The sequence below is a fragment of the Schistocerca gregaria genome, chromosome 5, assembly GCF_023897955.1.
Source record: "Schistocerca gregaria isolate iqSchGreg1 chromosome 5, iqSchGreg1.2, whole genome shotgun sequence".
NCBI lineage: Eukaryota > Metazoa > Arthropoda > Insecta > Orthoptera > Acrididae > Schistocerca > Schistocerca gregaria.
In genome coordinates, this window is record NC_064924.1 from 120,575,546 (window position 1) to 120,592,424 (window position 16,879).

Sequence of the window (16,879 nt, forward strand, 5' to 3'; positions counted from 1 at the left end):
TCTTCCAATTTTTCCTGAAATTATTTGTTTGTCCCTACATGGTCCGCCCCGATGGCCGAGTGGTCAGCCCAGTGGCCTGTCACGGCAAGGGGCCCGGGTTCGATTTCCGGTTGGGTCGGAGATTTTCTCCGCTCAGGGACTGGGTGTTGTGTTGTCATCATTATCATTTCATCATCAGTGGAAGGCAATGGGAAACCACCACTGGAATTACTTCCCTAGACGCTCATGCAGTGGACCTCTCTGACGAGGCTTCCCCCTTGACAAGACCTGCCGTAAGGCAGAACAAAAGTTTGTCTCTACATGTGCATCACATCTACTAATTTCCATCCCATTTGGATAATCCTTCATGGTGCGTCTTTTTTTGCCTCAAAGAGCACATATACATATATCCATGTGTATATTTATGTAGATACGCATAGATACATACATGTAAATGCATTTATATGTGCATGTATATATGCACCTCCCAAAATAAAAAAAGACGTGCTTGCAACGTAAGAGTTTAACTGGAAAGGAAATACAGAAAGAGTTAAATAGGTAGCTTGCTGTCTGCAGGTGTATAGCAGGAGACAGTTAGAGGCTTAAACTGTAACTTCCGGCTGCCTGTGGCGCAGTTGTTATTCATTTGTTTGTTTTGAAGAGACAGCAACAGTTTGTTTCAGCCCAGTCAGGTTCCTACACTCGCCTGCTACATCAAGTTACGTATTTAGCTCTTTCTGTGTTTTCTTAGTAGTGCTGGGATGGAAAGGACGCCCGCATTCTGTGTGTGGCAGCAGGAGGAGCTGTCCTTAGTGTGTAAACAGCTGAAGCAGCTTTGGGGTACGGTCAGGCATCTTCAGGCTGCTTCCTGAGATGCAGCAGTGGCGGAGCATCTGGCATATGACATAGGACACTTCAAGTGTCTCTTGTTTAGCTCACAGGCTCTGCTATTGAGGCATCTCCAAGTCGACCCAAAGGGGTGATATGCCATCAATGCAGGCTGAATGGCAGGTTGTAATGCACTCACGTTGCTCCAGGCGGAGGGTCAGTATGGAGGGTGGCCATTTGGTCTCGCCCATTCACCCTGTGACTGGCTCCTTCAGCAGGGTCTGACCAGGCACACGGGGTGAAGCGTTTGCCAGTTATTGGGAGCTCCAATGTTAGGTGCGTTATGAAGCCTTTTAAGTAAATAACATTCAAGGCCGAAAAGAAAGCCAGAGTGCACTCGGTGTGTCTATCATGAGGCATCATATGAGTTGCACGCGAGGTCCTGCCTGCGGCTATCAAGCGTACAGGACGCTTATGTCAGTACCAGTGAGGTCTGCTGCTTGGGTTCTAAGGACGTCCTCAGTTCATATGGGCAGCTGGCAGTGGTGGTGAAGGCTGCTAGCCTCACGCATGGTGTGCAAGCACCGTTGCTCTCAGAGTTGGTCGGGGTCTTTTGGTTTGGAACTGAGTGGAGGGTCCCAAAAAAAGTCTTCGTTGACTCTGTAATGGTCTTGGCTGTAGATTTTCTGGACCTGCGTTATTGGGTGGAGAGTTGTAGGCTTCTGTTGATAGACCAGGGATGTGCTACGTAGAGGAAGCAGCTGCTCGGATAGTAGAGTACTTATGGAGTGCACATGTCGGTTTTTTAGGCTCGGCCGTGATTTGAGGAACTCTGATGAACACTCGCCAGTGGACATCCAGATAACGAAATCTGACCAGGTTCAGGGTAAAGACACGCAACTGCCAAAACTTTATCAGTAAATTGTCGAAGTATTCGTGGAAAGTTAGCGAATTTACTGATTCCCACAGTGTCGGACACTAATTTTAATCAGGAATAAGAGTTGGCTGAAACCCAAGATAGAAAGCTCTGAAATTTTTACGAGTCATGGAAGATGCATCGGAAAGAGAGATTAGATGGCATGGTAGGATGAGTGTTCATTGCAGTGTACGAAAATATTGTGTCTAATGAGGTCGATTTTGAGTGTGACAGTGAAGTTATTTGGATGTGTGTAACAGATCTAGGTGAAACCAAGTTAGATGTTGAATGTTCTTACCGGCCATCAGATTACGCCGTAACAGTTTTAGAGTCATTCAAAGACTGTCTATGCTCAGTATCGCGGAAATACCCAGATCATCCAGTATTAGTCGGAGATGACTTTAAACCACCGAGTATAGATTGGGACGTCTACAGATACATTACAGAGGGTGCGGACAGGCATTCTTGCGAAATACTTTCGAACATTTTTTCCAAAAACTGTCTAGAATAGCTAGTTCAACATTTTAGACATTGTACCTGCAAAAGGCCTGACCTTATCGACGGTGTCACTATAGAGACAGGGATTAATGATCGGAATGTCATGGTTACTAAAGTTAATAAATCAGTCAAGACGATTAGGAGAGTATTTTTGGTAGAAGGAGCTGATAGGCAGTTGCCAGCATCCGTCTTAGACAATGAATGGAGACCATTTATAACTAATATCACGAAAGTAGAGGAGGAATTATTGACAAAGTTTAAACGGTTTTGCAAATCGCGCTCTGGAGAAATATGGCCGAGCTATTGGATTAAGGACGATAAAGTCCCACCGCGGTTTAACAACAACTTTTGGAAAATGCTTAGGAAGAAAAGATTGTTGCACTCTCGGTTCAAAAGAGAATGAGCTAATTACAATGGGCAATAGTTAACAGAGATGTGCGTATGTAAAAAGAGCTAAGCGCGAAGCATACGACAACGACCACCGTCATACATCAGCAAAGGATTTAGCCGAGAACCCAAGAAAACTCTGGTCCTAAGTAAAACACCTAAGCTGATCGATGGCTTCTACCCAGTCAGCCATTGGTCAATCTGGTGTAACAGTAGAAGGTAACAAAAAGAAATAAATCGTTCATAAGAAGGATCGTACAAACATACCATCGTTTCCAGAATGAGATTTTCACTCTGCAGCGGAGTGTGCGCTGATATGTAACTTCTTGGCAGATTAAAACTGTGTGCCCGAACGAGACTCGAACTCGGGACCTTTGCCTTTCGCGGGCAAGTTCTCTACCGTCTTTTTCTTTTTTTGCGTCTTGTTCGTTATTGATCATTGTGTTTTGTCGTTGCGGACGTCGCAAGACATCCTGTTCATGTTCGGTGGTTGATCCTTCCACTCAGTTATTTTATTACAGAGGCCACCTGGCTCTCTGACCGAACACGCTGAGCTACCGTGCCGGCTGTTTTCATTGTTGATCGTTGTGTTCGATCGTTGCGGACGTCGCAAGACATCCTGTTCAAGTTCGGTGGTTGATCCCTCCACTCAGTTTTTCTTTATTACAGAGGCCAACCGGCTGTCTGGCCGAAGACGCTGACCTACCGTGCCGGCTATTCACGGCCGGTACTCACAGCTTTGCTTCTACCAGTATCTCGTCTCCTACCTTCCAAACTTTACAGAAGCTCTCCTGCGAACCTTGCAGAACTAGCACTCCTGAAAGAAAGGATACTGTGGAGACATGGCTTAGCCACAGCCTGGGGGATGTTTCCAGAATGAGATTTCCACTCTGCAGCGGAGTGTGCGCTGATATGAAACTTCCTGGCAGATTAAAACTATGTGCCCGAGTTCGAGACTCGGTCGGGCAAACAGTTTTAATCTGCCAGGAAGTTTCATACCATCGTTTGATAGTCGAACAGACTCTCGTGTGGAGGACACAGAAATAGGCTAGTCTAGCGGAGAGAAACAACTGAAAGAGTTGAAAACAAATACACCGCCCGGTGCGGATTGAATCCCAATTAGATTTTACAGAAATTACTCTGCAGCTTTGGCCCTTTACTTAGCACGCACGTATGGCGAATCTCTCGTCGAGCGGAAAGCCCGAAACGAGTGGAAAAAATATTTAACATGAATGCAGATGCTAGCGAATCCTACAGGTTTCATTGCTGTATTTGACCACTAACAGCACATCTGCAATGTCTCCAACATGTTGCACGTGTCAGTCGCGGTCGGAACAATGTTCTGTGTAGTTGAGGGTGCATTATGTTGGAGCTAAGAGAATTCTAATCTGTGGTGCTTGCACGGTCGCTGCCTCCATAACGCAGGCGGCTGAAGTGTTTGGTATTTCAAGAGGCATCATATTGAAGATTTATATCGCATACAGGAAAAGAAAATACATCTTCGTACAGATCACACCGTGGATAAAGTGTGTTTAAGTGAACATGACGGAAGGCCGTGAGAAGGATTTTCACGAAAAATAAGACGACAACATCTCCAAAAGTCACTACAAAATTGAATCGCGCACTTGCAAAACCTGTTAGCATAAAAAAAGTGCGGAAGGAGCTCCAAAAGCATGGAATTTATGTGCGAGCTGGAGTTCAAAAATCACTCTTCAGTGAAGCAAATGTGTGTGCTTGTATATGTGTGTGTGTGTTTGAAGTTCAAGGGCACTCAGCGGCGAGTTTATCAGCTTCCTTAAAATATTAAAAGAAACGAATGTGAGGAAAATGTCTAAAACTGTAAACCCACAAAACGACACTCAGTCACTCACTCCCACCTTATTCGTGTTGATCCCCACAATCACTCTATCTTACATGCCGAAATATGGTGGAGAAAAGGTAAAAGTTGATATACCTCGGATGAAAACACAGATAAAACGAAATGGTTCAAATGACTCTAAGCACTGTTGGACTTAACATCTGAGGTCACCAGTCCCCTAGACTTAGAACTACTTAACACTAATTAAGGACAGCACACACATCCATGCCTGAGGCTTGGTTCGAACCTGCGCCGTAGCAGCAGCACGGTTCCAGACTGAAGCGCCTAGATAAAACGACAGAGGAGCTAAAATAACAGTATAGAGAACTGCGACTTGCTGACCACATACGAAAAACAATGGTGAGCCAGTTGTAAAATACCTTAAAGGTGCTAAAACGGAAAGTAAAACAAAAAATACGAGAGAAGAGATAAAATAAAAGTTTAGAGAAATGTTACTACCTGAGCACACGACAACCTGGGTGAGCCATTCACCATTTTAACGCTTTAAAAAAAGCTCCCTAAAAGTTTAGGAAACACAAAATATCTGACCAAATTCGTTTGACTGTCACTTAAAAGAGACGGCAGGTCTGTTGGCATATCTGCCCCTCTCTTCTGGTCTGAAAATAAAACAGTCTAGTAAAAAGTGTATGCCACAAGCACCGTACATTGAAGGGTCCTCTCGCGACATCAAGAAGCCACGCTTAGGGAGCTGTGTCCCATAGGAAGATGAGTGAGGAAAACCTCATCCCACCTGTGTGGCTGGAAGGAGGTATGCCGTGACCACGTTGTGGGCTCTACGGGATGCAGCTTCTTGTCTGTCACTCCCAGTCATTGTTCCTCTTCCACACATCTGTACCTCAACAGCGAGGTAATAGCGCTGTACTGAGCAGTGCACCCGTGGTCTAGAGACCTACACAGCCATACTTTCTATTGACGGGCATAAGTGGATGACATCCTGCTCCTGTCACGTTCACCTACAGAAATACAAAATGCCTTTGAATGGATCCAACAGTATGTCAGAACCTCAGGAAACATCCTCACCGTAGCAAAATCAGCGGTTATGAACATTGGTAGTGGTCTCCAAGACAAAGGGGCCCCGTCGCTCCTCACAATGGACAAATTGCATTAGTTGGGTATCACATTCACTGGAAATACCTATCGTATGGCAGCGTAGGCCTACCGCCGTTTGCTTCAGATGAGCCCACATCCAACAGAATCGCCGCTGCAGCCTGAATAAAGTCTGACTAGTGGCCTACAGCAACATCAGTGTTGAGCCCAAGCTACAACACGTTACCGAAATCTTCTCTTTGCCAATGGTCCTAGAGCGACAATTTCAGGTGGCCATTGGGTACTTAATATCAGCAGAAACCATCTTTAAGGTCCGTTACGACACTTTCACCCTCCCTACTTCAGCAAAAGGACTCGGTCCCGTCGATGCTAAGGCCAGGAGATACGCTTTGTAATTAACTACTACGATAAGGTGTTACACAGCCCTTCCACGTCACCCATACACAGCCACATACACGATGCTCTTCCGAACACGAGCGCACCATGGGTGAAACAGTTTTACAAATTGTTTTCGCAATGCATCCCCTCCCCTCCCTGCAATATGTTGGAGAGCGTCCGCCCAGTTATTCATTGGACAAGAGTGTTGAAGAAGATCCATGTACCTTTCCTTCCAGCGGATGCATGAGCCCTATGGTACCGCGTCGTGAACGGCAAAAACCTGACGAACCAGCGACTTCACTGTACTGGACTGACTAAACGACCGTTATGTTTTCGCTCTCAGAGTGAGGATACTGGTGAGCATCGTCTCGTGTGTTCGTCAATGCACGATATATGGCAACTCGTGCAGTGGATACTGGTGATGATGTGTACTCCAAGTTCGACTTTTGGTACCATGTTGTAGTCGCTCACACCGCTCATGAGCGAACGCCATTTTACCGACGTCAGTTTGCTAATTGCTTGCACAACGTAATTTACGATCCTCCCCGTCCTCCCACCTGCCACACAGTTGGAGTTATCCAACATTCAGCGTGCCTGAAAACTCATGACAACCTTTTCAAGAACGGTAACAGCCCAGACCCGGGTGGGAGCCGCAGATACTCTCCAAGAAGTGTGCGCTACAGCTCCCAAGTTATCTTCCTTTATCTTGGATAAGGATGGAAGCCGAAGCAATGAATTACAATTTGTGGTACAGCCACGACTTGAACCCAGGTCTGCTGCTTGCTAGGCAGACCTTCGAGCCATTACTCCACTGTAGCGTTGCGACTACCACAGCTAGACGGACTACCTCAGTCCAATGCCTTCCCTAACACAAACTTCGTGCAAACCTTCAATCCACTACATTGTTCTCACATCATCACCACTGCTGAGGTTCAGGACACTATCTTGCTCTTGCGGTGGGAAATTGCCCCTAAAGGTGGAAGAATGAGCAAAGATCAACAACATGCAGGGGGCAATGGAAACCGTTGCATTAAAGGCACATAATGTGTATCCACACATGTGGCATGTAACTGAAAAACTGTCATGATGATCTCTCCATTGGCAAAAGATTTCAGACTACCCCCCCATATAGATCTCCGGGAGGGGACTGCCAAGAGGGAGAAAGAGTAAAGTCAACGTTAATGTTAGAAGTTTGAACGTGGTAGGAAAGCTAGAAAATCGGAAAAGGATAATGCTAAGGCTCAGTGTAGATATAGTGAGTGTCAGGGAAATGAAATCGAAAGAAGACAAGGATTTCTGGTGAGATGAATATCTGGTAGTATCAACAGTATCAGAAAATGGGATTCGTGTGAATAGGGAGGTAGGGCAGAGATGCGTTACTGTGAGCAGTTCAATGATAGGGTTGTTCTGATCAGAATCGACAGCAAACCAAAACAGACGATAGCTGAGGTATGTATGGCAATGTTACAATCTGAAGATGAGGAGATAGCGAAAGTATGTAAGGATGCTGAAAATAGGTGATGCAGTACATAAAGGGAAATGAAAATCCAGTAGACATGTGCTATTCGAATGCAGCTGCAGTGGAACGGGTAGAAGGAAGGGTTACTGGAGAATATGGGCTTGGTACTAGAAATAAGAGAGGAGAAAGACTAATTGAGTTCTGCAATAAATTTCACCTAGTAATAACGAATACTCCGTTCACAAGAACAGGAGATACACGTGAAAAAGGCGAGGATACAGGAAGATTTCAGCTACATAACATCATGGCCAGGCAGAGATTCTGAAATCAGATACTGGATTGTAAGGCGCGCCTTGAACAGATGTAGACTCAAGTCACAATTTAGTAGTTATGGAGTACGCTGAAGTTTAAGAGATTATTCAGCAAGAATCGTAAAAAAGTGGGATATGAAAGTACTAAGGAATATAGAGATATGATTGAAGTTTTCAGAGGCTATAGATATTGCTATAAGGAACATCTCAGGAGGCCGTTTAAACGAAGAGGAATTGACATCTCTTAAAATGGCAGTCACAGGAGTTGGAAAGAAAAACATAGGTACAAAGAAGGTAACTGCGAAGAAACTACGTGTAACAGAAGAAATACTTCAGTTGATCGATGAAAGAAGGAAGGACAAAGGTGTTCAGGGAAATTTTGGAATACAGAAATACAAGTCACCTAGAAATGAAATAAGTAGGAAGTGCAGAGAACCTAAGGGGAAACGGCCGCATGAGAAACGTGAAGAAATCTAAAAATAAATTATTGTCAGAAGGACTGACTCAGTATATAGAAAAGTGCAAAGAATCTTCGATGAAATTAAAAGCAACAGTGATAACATTATCATTGCAATGTGAATTCCACTGGTAAATGTAGAGGAGAGAACTGATTGTTGGAATGAGTAAATTGACGGCTTCTATTGGGAGAGGGGGGGGGGGGGGGGGAGAATTGCCTGGTGTGATAGAAGATGTGCAAGTTCCAGTATTAGAATCAGCATTTAACGGAGTTTTGGAAGACTTATGATCGAATAAGCCAAAAGGGGTCGATAATTTCCCCATCAGAAATTCTAAAATCATTGGCAGAAGTGGCAACAAAACGCCTATTCATGTTGGTGTGTAGAATGTATGAGTCTAGCCATTGACTTTTGCAAAAATATCATTCACACACTCTGGAAGAGTGTAAGAACCAGAAACTGCGAGAATTATCGCACAATCAGCTTAACAGCTCATGCATCCAAGCTGCTGGCAAGAATAATATACAGAAGAATAGAAAGGAAAACTTATTGTGTGTTACATGACGGTCGGTTTGGCTTTAGGAATGCTAAAGGCACCTGGGAAGCCTTTCTGACGTTGTGGTTGATAATGGAAGCAAGACTAAAGAAACATCAAGACACGTTCAATGGATCTGTCCACCACGAGAAAGCGTTCGACAATGTAAAATGGAGCAAGATGTTCCCAGTTCTGAGAAAAATAGGGGTACGATATAGGGTAAGATGGATAATATACAATATGTACAAGAGCCAAGAGATAACAATAAGAGTAGAATATCAAGGACGAAGTATACAGATTAAAAAGTGTGTAAGACAAGGATGTAGTCTTTCACCCTAGCTGTTCAGTCTGTACACCAAAGCAGCAGTGAAGAAAATATAAGGAAGTTTCGAGAGTGGAATTAAAATTAAAGGTGAAACGATATCAGTGATAAGATTCGCTGATGACATTGTTATCCTAACTGAAAGTGAAGAAAAATTACATGATCTGCTGAATGGAGTGACAGTCTAATGAATACATAATATGAATTTAGAATAAATTGAAGGAAGACGAAAGTAATGAGAAGTAGCAGAAATGGGAACAGTGAGAAACAGAACATCAGGAATCGTGATCACAAAGTAGGCGAAGTTAAGGAATTCTGTTACCTAGGCAGCAGAATAACCCACTACGGATGGAGCAAGAGGACATAAAAACCCAAATGGCAAAAATGGCATTCCTCGCCAAGAAAAGTCTGCTTGCAACAAGCTAGACCTTAAAATAAGGAAGAAATTTCTGTGAATGTATGTTTGGAGCAGAGCATTGTATAGTAGTGAAACGTGGACTGGGGGGAAACCGAAAAGAAAAGAATGGAAGCGTTTGAGATGTGGTGCTACAGGGGAATGCTGAAAATTAGGTGGACTGATAAGGTAAGGAAAGAGGAGGTTCTCCAGAGAATCGGCGAGGAAAGGAATACATTGAAAACTTTGGCAAGAAGAAGGGACAGGATGGTAGGACATCCGTTAAGACATCACAGAATAACTTCGATGGTACTGAAGGGACCTGTAGACGGTAAAAACTGAAGGGGGAAACCGAGATTTGCATACATCCACCAAGTAATTGAGGACATACACTACAAGTGCTACTCATAAATGGTAAGCTTGGCACAGGAGTGGAATTTGTGTCGGGCCACATCAAACCTGTCTGAATTTGCTCCATCCGTCCTTTCACTTCGTCGCAATATCCTTGTGCCCTGGAAACCAGCAGAAAGCCACCTCTTCCGCCAGCCTTTGTAGTTCGAGGAGGGGGTCTTGAATATTGTCGACTGTCTTATCTGCTTGATACAAACATTGTAGAGGGTGAAGTGCACAGAGGGAGTCGGGGCAGACAAGGAATTTAGCACTCGAGACACGTCTCATCTGCTCCAGCACCTGCAAGATCACCTATAATTCCACGCTGAAAGCAATGAAGGCTGCAGGTAGGCTGATCTTGAAGACACGCTCAGAGAAAGCTATAGACCAAACAATGGAGTTCCCTGTTTAGACCCATCCATAACTACAGCCACAGAATTGTGGTTTTGAGTTAAAATGTTATAAAAGAACGTATTAAATAATAAGAAGTAGTACACACACCAAAGTCGGCAATACAAATCGATACCACAGAAATTTGCGATATCTCGCTGAAATCTGCAAAGACGCATGAGAGAGTCTATCGAAGACACGCCCGCTCTCTCGGCACAGCAGCGCCCTTGCACAGAGGTCAATATAGAGCCGAGCATGAAAGCGTTCTGCCCAGTTCGTGACCCTACCTGCAGCAGTCAACGTTATCGAGCAGGACTGAAGAGTTATTCAAGTCTCTGATGGAAATGTACTTTTGTAAAGGTTGATCATTGTACTTCAAGAGAACAGTTTATTAATCACTGTACCAAGTGACGCTTTAATAGTGAATGACAGTTGTAAGTTGTCATGAACTCCTGTGGCAAAGGACACTCTCAAGTCGGGAAAAATCTTTTTATCGTCCATGCAATAAAGTGAACTAATATTTCATATGTTGCAGTTACAATGAGCCATCTTCCACAGTAATCAAAGAACCCAGAGTTATGCCGCGTGATTGCAGCTTCCTCGGATTCTAACAGAGCGCACTGATGCATGGGGAGTAACGAGGAATTTATATGGCCGATGCACCATGAGAAGCTGCTGCCAGATTCCAAGTAGCAGCTTATCAGCATCAGCATAGAGACTGGCTATGAGGCTGGTTGTGTAAGTGCCTGCACACAGACTCATCCCCTCATGGTGTATAGCATTAACGATCTTCAGGTAAGAAGGCCACTATGGCCGTCACATAGGGCACATAGTGTCGGTCTTCCCAAGACCTGTGGCTAAGACACTTCAAGATATTCAGTGCCTTCTGGTCCTCGCCTTCAGGACAGTTTGGAGTACAAAATGCGGCCCAGAAACATCAGAGAGTCCTTAAAAGGGTGAATTATTTCCCACAAATGCATTTCACGTAAAATTAAAAAAAAGACGACGAGAACGAATAAAATGAACACATACACTTCTCTGTAGAAAATATAAACCAAGTCTCTGCAGCCCATATATCCAATCTCTTCACCATGAGTGGCAACTGACGACTAGTAGAGGAGCGGAAATCGGAAACTCGTCCACAAATAAGCAGCACTGGGAGGGAACTCTTACTCTGGACGTTACACTGTTAACAGCTGTTGGAAAGAGGGTGACACTTAAAACAGTGCGTTGGGAAAACCATTTTCCTGCACAAAACTGACAGGATCTCACCAACGCTGTACCTAAAAAGTTGTCTTGAGAGGAAGGACTGATTAAAGAGGGAAATTGGCCACAAAAGCACCATTAGGATAGCTACTGGAAATATTGCGCCTCTAGGTAGTGTCACAGACTTCACTGACATCAAAAAGTACCACTGGACAATGCTGTGTACATAGGAAAGCCTGCTAGATTCCACCCCTAGCTGGATCAGATTGTCGACCGTTGATTGAGATCTCCTGAATCCACAATGAGAATTGCTAAGAGTTACGTCTCTAAAAGACGGTTAATCATGTGCTCTAGCGTCTTTCCTACAGAGCTCATTAAGGCGATGCTCTGGTAACTGCTGGTACACGTTTGTTTCTTTCTTGGTTTAAGGAGAGATAAAAGTTCCTCTCGCAACGAGTTGGTAAATTTGCATGACAGACATGTGGAATGAAAGTATTAAGAGGATTTCCTTTGACAACATCTGTAAGTGTTACAGCACGCTATGTTAGATTTGGTGGTGACCAGGTGCTGTATCATAAGCGACAGTCAGTTCTGAATCTACCTTCCACATGGAAAATGCACAGTTGTAGGACTCTGAATTGGTGGACCAGAAGTCTAATTCGATCCTTTCAATGGTGGCACAATAACGATGGGACACTGTATTATAGCTGGTAGTGGCAGTAATCAGTGCAAAATGCTCTGCCACCGTCTGCACAATGCCTCCAGCTTTTCTTTGGAGACACCTCTGTTCCTACAACTGGAAATACTCCTGATGGTTTCCCATACTATTTCAGAGCATGTGAGCTGTTTAGAAAGTAGATGAAAACCTCTCATACCCTTGTCTTGCTCTCGCTGATGATGCCTCGAGCCTTGGCCTCTGCTAATCGAAATGCTGCGAGGTTTTCTGCTGTTGAGCGGCACTTAAATAGCACAGAGTCACACGTGTGACCTGGATCACTGAAGGGCACTCATAATTTCATCAAGGAACAGGTTGCCTCCTAAGATGACAAAGGACTTCGGAATGGAGAAGTCACCAACACGAGAAATCAAGTAGGTGATTTTATCCTCCAATTCCTGTATTTAGTCACGGCGTTCAAACATAGCTAGCTGGTTGAACAATGTCCACTTGACTCTGCTGCTCATGCATCATGGCTACATCCCTCCAGTGCCAGCTCCATCCGGAAGATGAATCCAGAGTGGGAAGTGGTCACTTCAATGAAGATCATCAGCAACTTCCCACTGAACAGAGTCCACGAGGACTGGAGAATAGCAAGAGGGGTTGATGGCTGAGGATGACCCAGTAGCAGCATGGAAATGAGTGGGAGTGCCTGTGTGGAAGATGCACAGTTCGTGAGACGTCTTGAGCCTCTCCAAAACCCAAACCTGAGAACAAGCAGAAGTCAAGGCCTACAGCAAATTATGGGCATTGAAGTCTCCCACTAGGAAAAATGGTCGGAGGAGTTTTTGTATTAGATCTGTGAAAGCCTCAGTGTGTGTTGCATCTTGTAGAGATAAATACAGCAAACAAACAGTGATCTTCTGACACACCAAAATTTCAACTGTAGCTGCCTGCAGGCTAGCAGCCAAAAGAGGGAAAGGAGTGGTGCATGTTATTGACAAACATAGACCCCTGTCTAATTTCCCAGTAAACTCATCGTTGCCATGGAGGATATAGCCCTGTCATACAGGGTATGATGCTTTAAAATGCGTTTCCTGTCAACAACCACATGGGAAATTCCTGTGACAGGAGTTTCAATGGAAGTGAGTTGACAAACACAGTACTAGTGCTGACACTAACAACTTCCCCTTGCATGGTAGCGTTGGTTTTCTGAAAAGGTTTCTTAAGAGCTGAAGCAAAAGAGGTAGCGGACATGGGGAGCAGCAGGCCTTTGGCATCTTTTGGCCTCACCATATGCGATGCGCTTTATAGTTTTAAACTTTTGTACCTTCTTTTTCTCAAGATATATGCTGTAGTCCCTACTCCAGACAGGGTAATCCCAAAAGCAATTAACCATTTTAAAGGAGAAGAAACTCCTACTTCGTGGGTGGTTCTACCAAGTAGCTTCTCCCATATGGTCCAGTGTAGTGTGCCCAAAGCGCTGGCATTTGAAACAGGGCACTGTCTTGGATAGATAAGGCCGCACATTTACATGAAGAAAACATGCCTTGACACACATTGCTAACTTCATACTACTGAAAGTGAGGCTGAAAGAGTGGATTTGATGAGATCACTATCTATCTTTTGTATGATATTCTGAATGTCACCAATACCTTCTTGGGCCTACTCAGCTTTTAATGTTTCTTTAGCAATGCTCATCAGATCCCTCCATGACACAACAGTGTGCTGTAGTTCAGAGTGGTGTATAGCTCGGTTTCAGTGGCATATTATCCATGGCTTTTTGAGTTCTGCATATTTTTCAGTTGTTGGAAACTAGAGGTTTCGACCAACAGTGTCCCATTATGGATCCACTTGACAAATTCTATGCTGGTTTGAGTGAGAAGTTTCTCAAAGCTTCCTTATCTTCGTTTAAGTATGAAAAACACATTCTGGGCCAAAGCATATGTTCTGCTACAAAAGACTGGCATACCCTGAAGAAATCTAAAATGTTGGGGTTCACCTCATAAGACCGCTGTAGAGACTGTGTGTTGATAACTACAAGCGGCCCATCCGTTCTGCTGGGGTGGTGGAGGAGAAAATTTCAAGGGTTCCACCTCAGTCACATGAGCAACTGGAATAGTAAGAGTCCCCTCACATAAAGTCCCACTGGCCTGAATAAGCCTTATACAACTGAGGTGTGACTTACTCAGTGGTTGCCCACTGACAACCATTCCACCCGAACAGCGTTGCATGTCATCAGCAGAGCGCAGCACACCTTGAGAGTGAGGGTTTTATAGAGGTTTTTACAACTCTCTTGCTGAGGGCGGTCAAACCAAAATCCCAATTCCCAGTGGCACACAATGTACCATCATGGAGCCATAAGAAATTGTAATTTGTGGTGAGGACTATGGGCCCAAACTGCTGGGGTCATCAGTCTCTAGGCTTACACACTAATTAAAGTAAATGAACCTAAGTTATATTAAGGACAATACACACATCCATGCCTGAGGGAGGACTCGAAACTCCTCCTGGTCAAGTTTATGTTCCATATGTGGAACTTGGCAGGTGTTCAGCCATGATTTGAGTAGCCATATCATCCTACCCTATGGGCCCCATGGTTCCTCTGCAAGGTCGCATTACAGGCAAAGAATCCCCTTGCTTATGAGATCCATCTCAAGGTACAATGCTTGTTCCCCAATGATGATGTTGTGCGAGATGATACTGCCCCATTACCACAGCTTGTATTGTCCAGAACTGGTTTTGTGAGCAGGGGGGTGAATTTCACATCTCCCCTGACCACCACAGTCGCCACATCTCAATAGTATTGAGGCTTTGTTGTCTGCTTTCGAGGGAAGAGAGCGTGATCATCATTACCTGAGCTTGCCAGGGTTTTGTAGGAATAATGGTATAATACTATGTTGTAGAAATAAGGCGAATGAAAGCTGTTTCGAATGCCAATGATTTTCCTACACCTGTAATGTGCTGTGTTGACTCAACCAATGAGCGAAGTCTCTGAGCATGTGGAGACAGCGAGATCGAAAGTGACACCACAGTATCCACTGGTTAGTTTGAAGCGAGTGCACACCTGTGGCTACACAGAATCCCCATGGTACCGTGGCAATAAAAGCAGCAGAACTAGGTCAGCCTCATTGTAAGGATGGCGATTATTGGCGACTGCCTTGTTGGACCTGTGATCCTGCATCAACGCTTCACAGCTGAGGTGTACAGAATTCTGCACTTCCTGTGTATGATCCTGCAGGAGGATGTTCTTTTGGTGGTGCGAAGGGCAATGTTGCCACTACGTGATGGCGCTCCACCCCACTGTCCTCTTTAGTGGCGGAGTTCAAACAGATGTATAGACAAGAAATTCCCACTTAGCTGGTATGCTCTTAGGTGTGCTTTCAATGACTGAAACCTACAGAGTCAAAGATCGTTTAAGATTTCCATTATACACATGTAATCGTTTTTACTTCCTAATTTTACTTCCTTTTAGCAGAATCACCCTGAATTTAGTCTTGGGCATGACGTTTAATGTTCCATGAGGCTATTTGCAAACGATGCTGTGGCCTGCAGGAAGATGGTAATGCCGTAAGACTGTAACGAAATGCAGGAAGATCTGCAGAGGATCAAAGATTGGTGCAGAGACTGGAGATTGATACTGAATGTAAATAAATGTAGTGTATTGTGCAGAACTAAGCGAAGAGACCCATTGTGGTTCGACCTATAATGGAATGACCATAGAAAAGTGATTGTAGGATAAACCGACACCAGGCCTGTGATTTACTATGACTATCTTAATGAAATGTAATTCAACCACGAAAGTAGGGGTTTCAAAACTATTGTTTGACCATTTCTTAGGTTTTGTTGATAGGTCTGGGCTGTTACCAAGTAGGATCATCAGAAGAGAAAGAGAGATGATCCAAAGAAGAGCGGTACATTTCTCCAGGGGCTCGTTCAGGTGGGGTACGTGCATAACAGATATGTGAGTAATAGGATAATGTAAGTTCTGGCGCACTCTGTTATTGCAAGGTACATAAATTCAGGGACAAACTTGACTGGTTTATGACCATCTCACCTCCCCTTAATCTATTGTTCTTTTAACAGATTTATGGCCACCTGTGGATAATCCATCCGTCTGAGAAGCCGCTCCCCTCCTCCTCCACCTTTCCCACCACTCTGGGGAATCCCCTAACATTACAAGCACACCTTTGATATTAAATTAATGACTAATCATAAATTAATTAACCCTCCCCCTATGGGAAATCCCCCATCCCTCACCCCCTCACCCTCTTTGAAACAAGCACACTTTCAGGCCTCAGTTAGTCGAATAGTCTCATTCTGCTCTATTAAGCTAACTGACTAATTAATTAAATCAATAACCTTTTGTGTGAGACAGTTTCCCTTTGTAGGTACCGCTCCCTTCTGGAAATGCTGCTTGATTGGCTATTTGGTGGGAAATCAATTGCAATACATGGAATATTGTCTAAACAATTTCTGTTAGACAAGGCGATGTGTGGAATATTATTTATTAATATAATTTATTGGATACATAGTGAGGTACAGAATATAGTTTATTTATTTAAAGAATTTTGTGGGAAATCATTTACATTGTATAGAATATTGTTTAAACAGCTTCTGGTAGACAAGGCAATAGATTATATATTGTTTATTTGAACAATATATAGGATACAAGGCAATGTATGAAATATAATTTATTTATTTAAAGAATTTGTCAAGAAATTGACTACACTATGGAATTCTATTTAAACAAACTGTGAGTGACAAGGTAGTGTGGAATATTTCAAAATATATTGCGCTTTTTTAATCTAACTGTGCAAGGAATAGTGACATGAAAGACTCACCACACA

General features: G+C 43.9%; 1 protein-coding gene across 1 annotated transcript in view; it reads right to left on the minus strand.

Moving 5' to 3' along the window:
- LOC126273255 (cytochrome P450 6k1-like) overlaps nt 1-16,879 on the minus strand; it is a 50,914-nt gene that overhangs the window by 21,809 nt on the left and 12,226 nt on the right. The gene's annotated exons all lie outside the window — the stretch shown is intronic.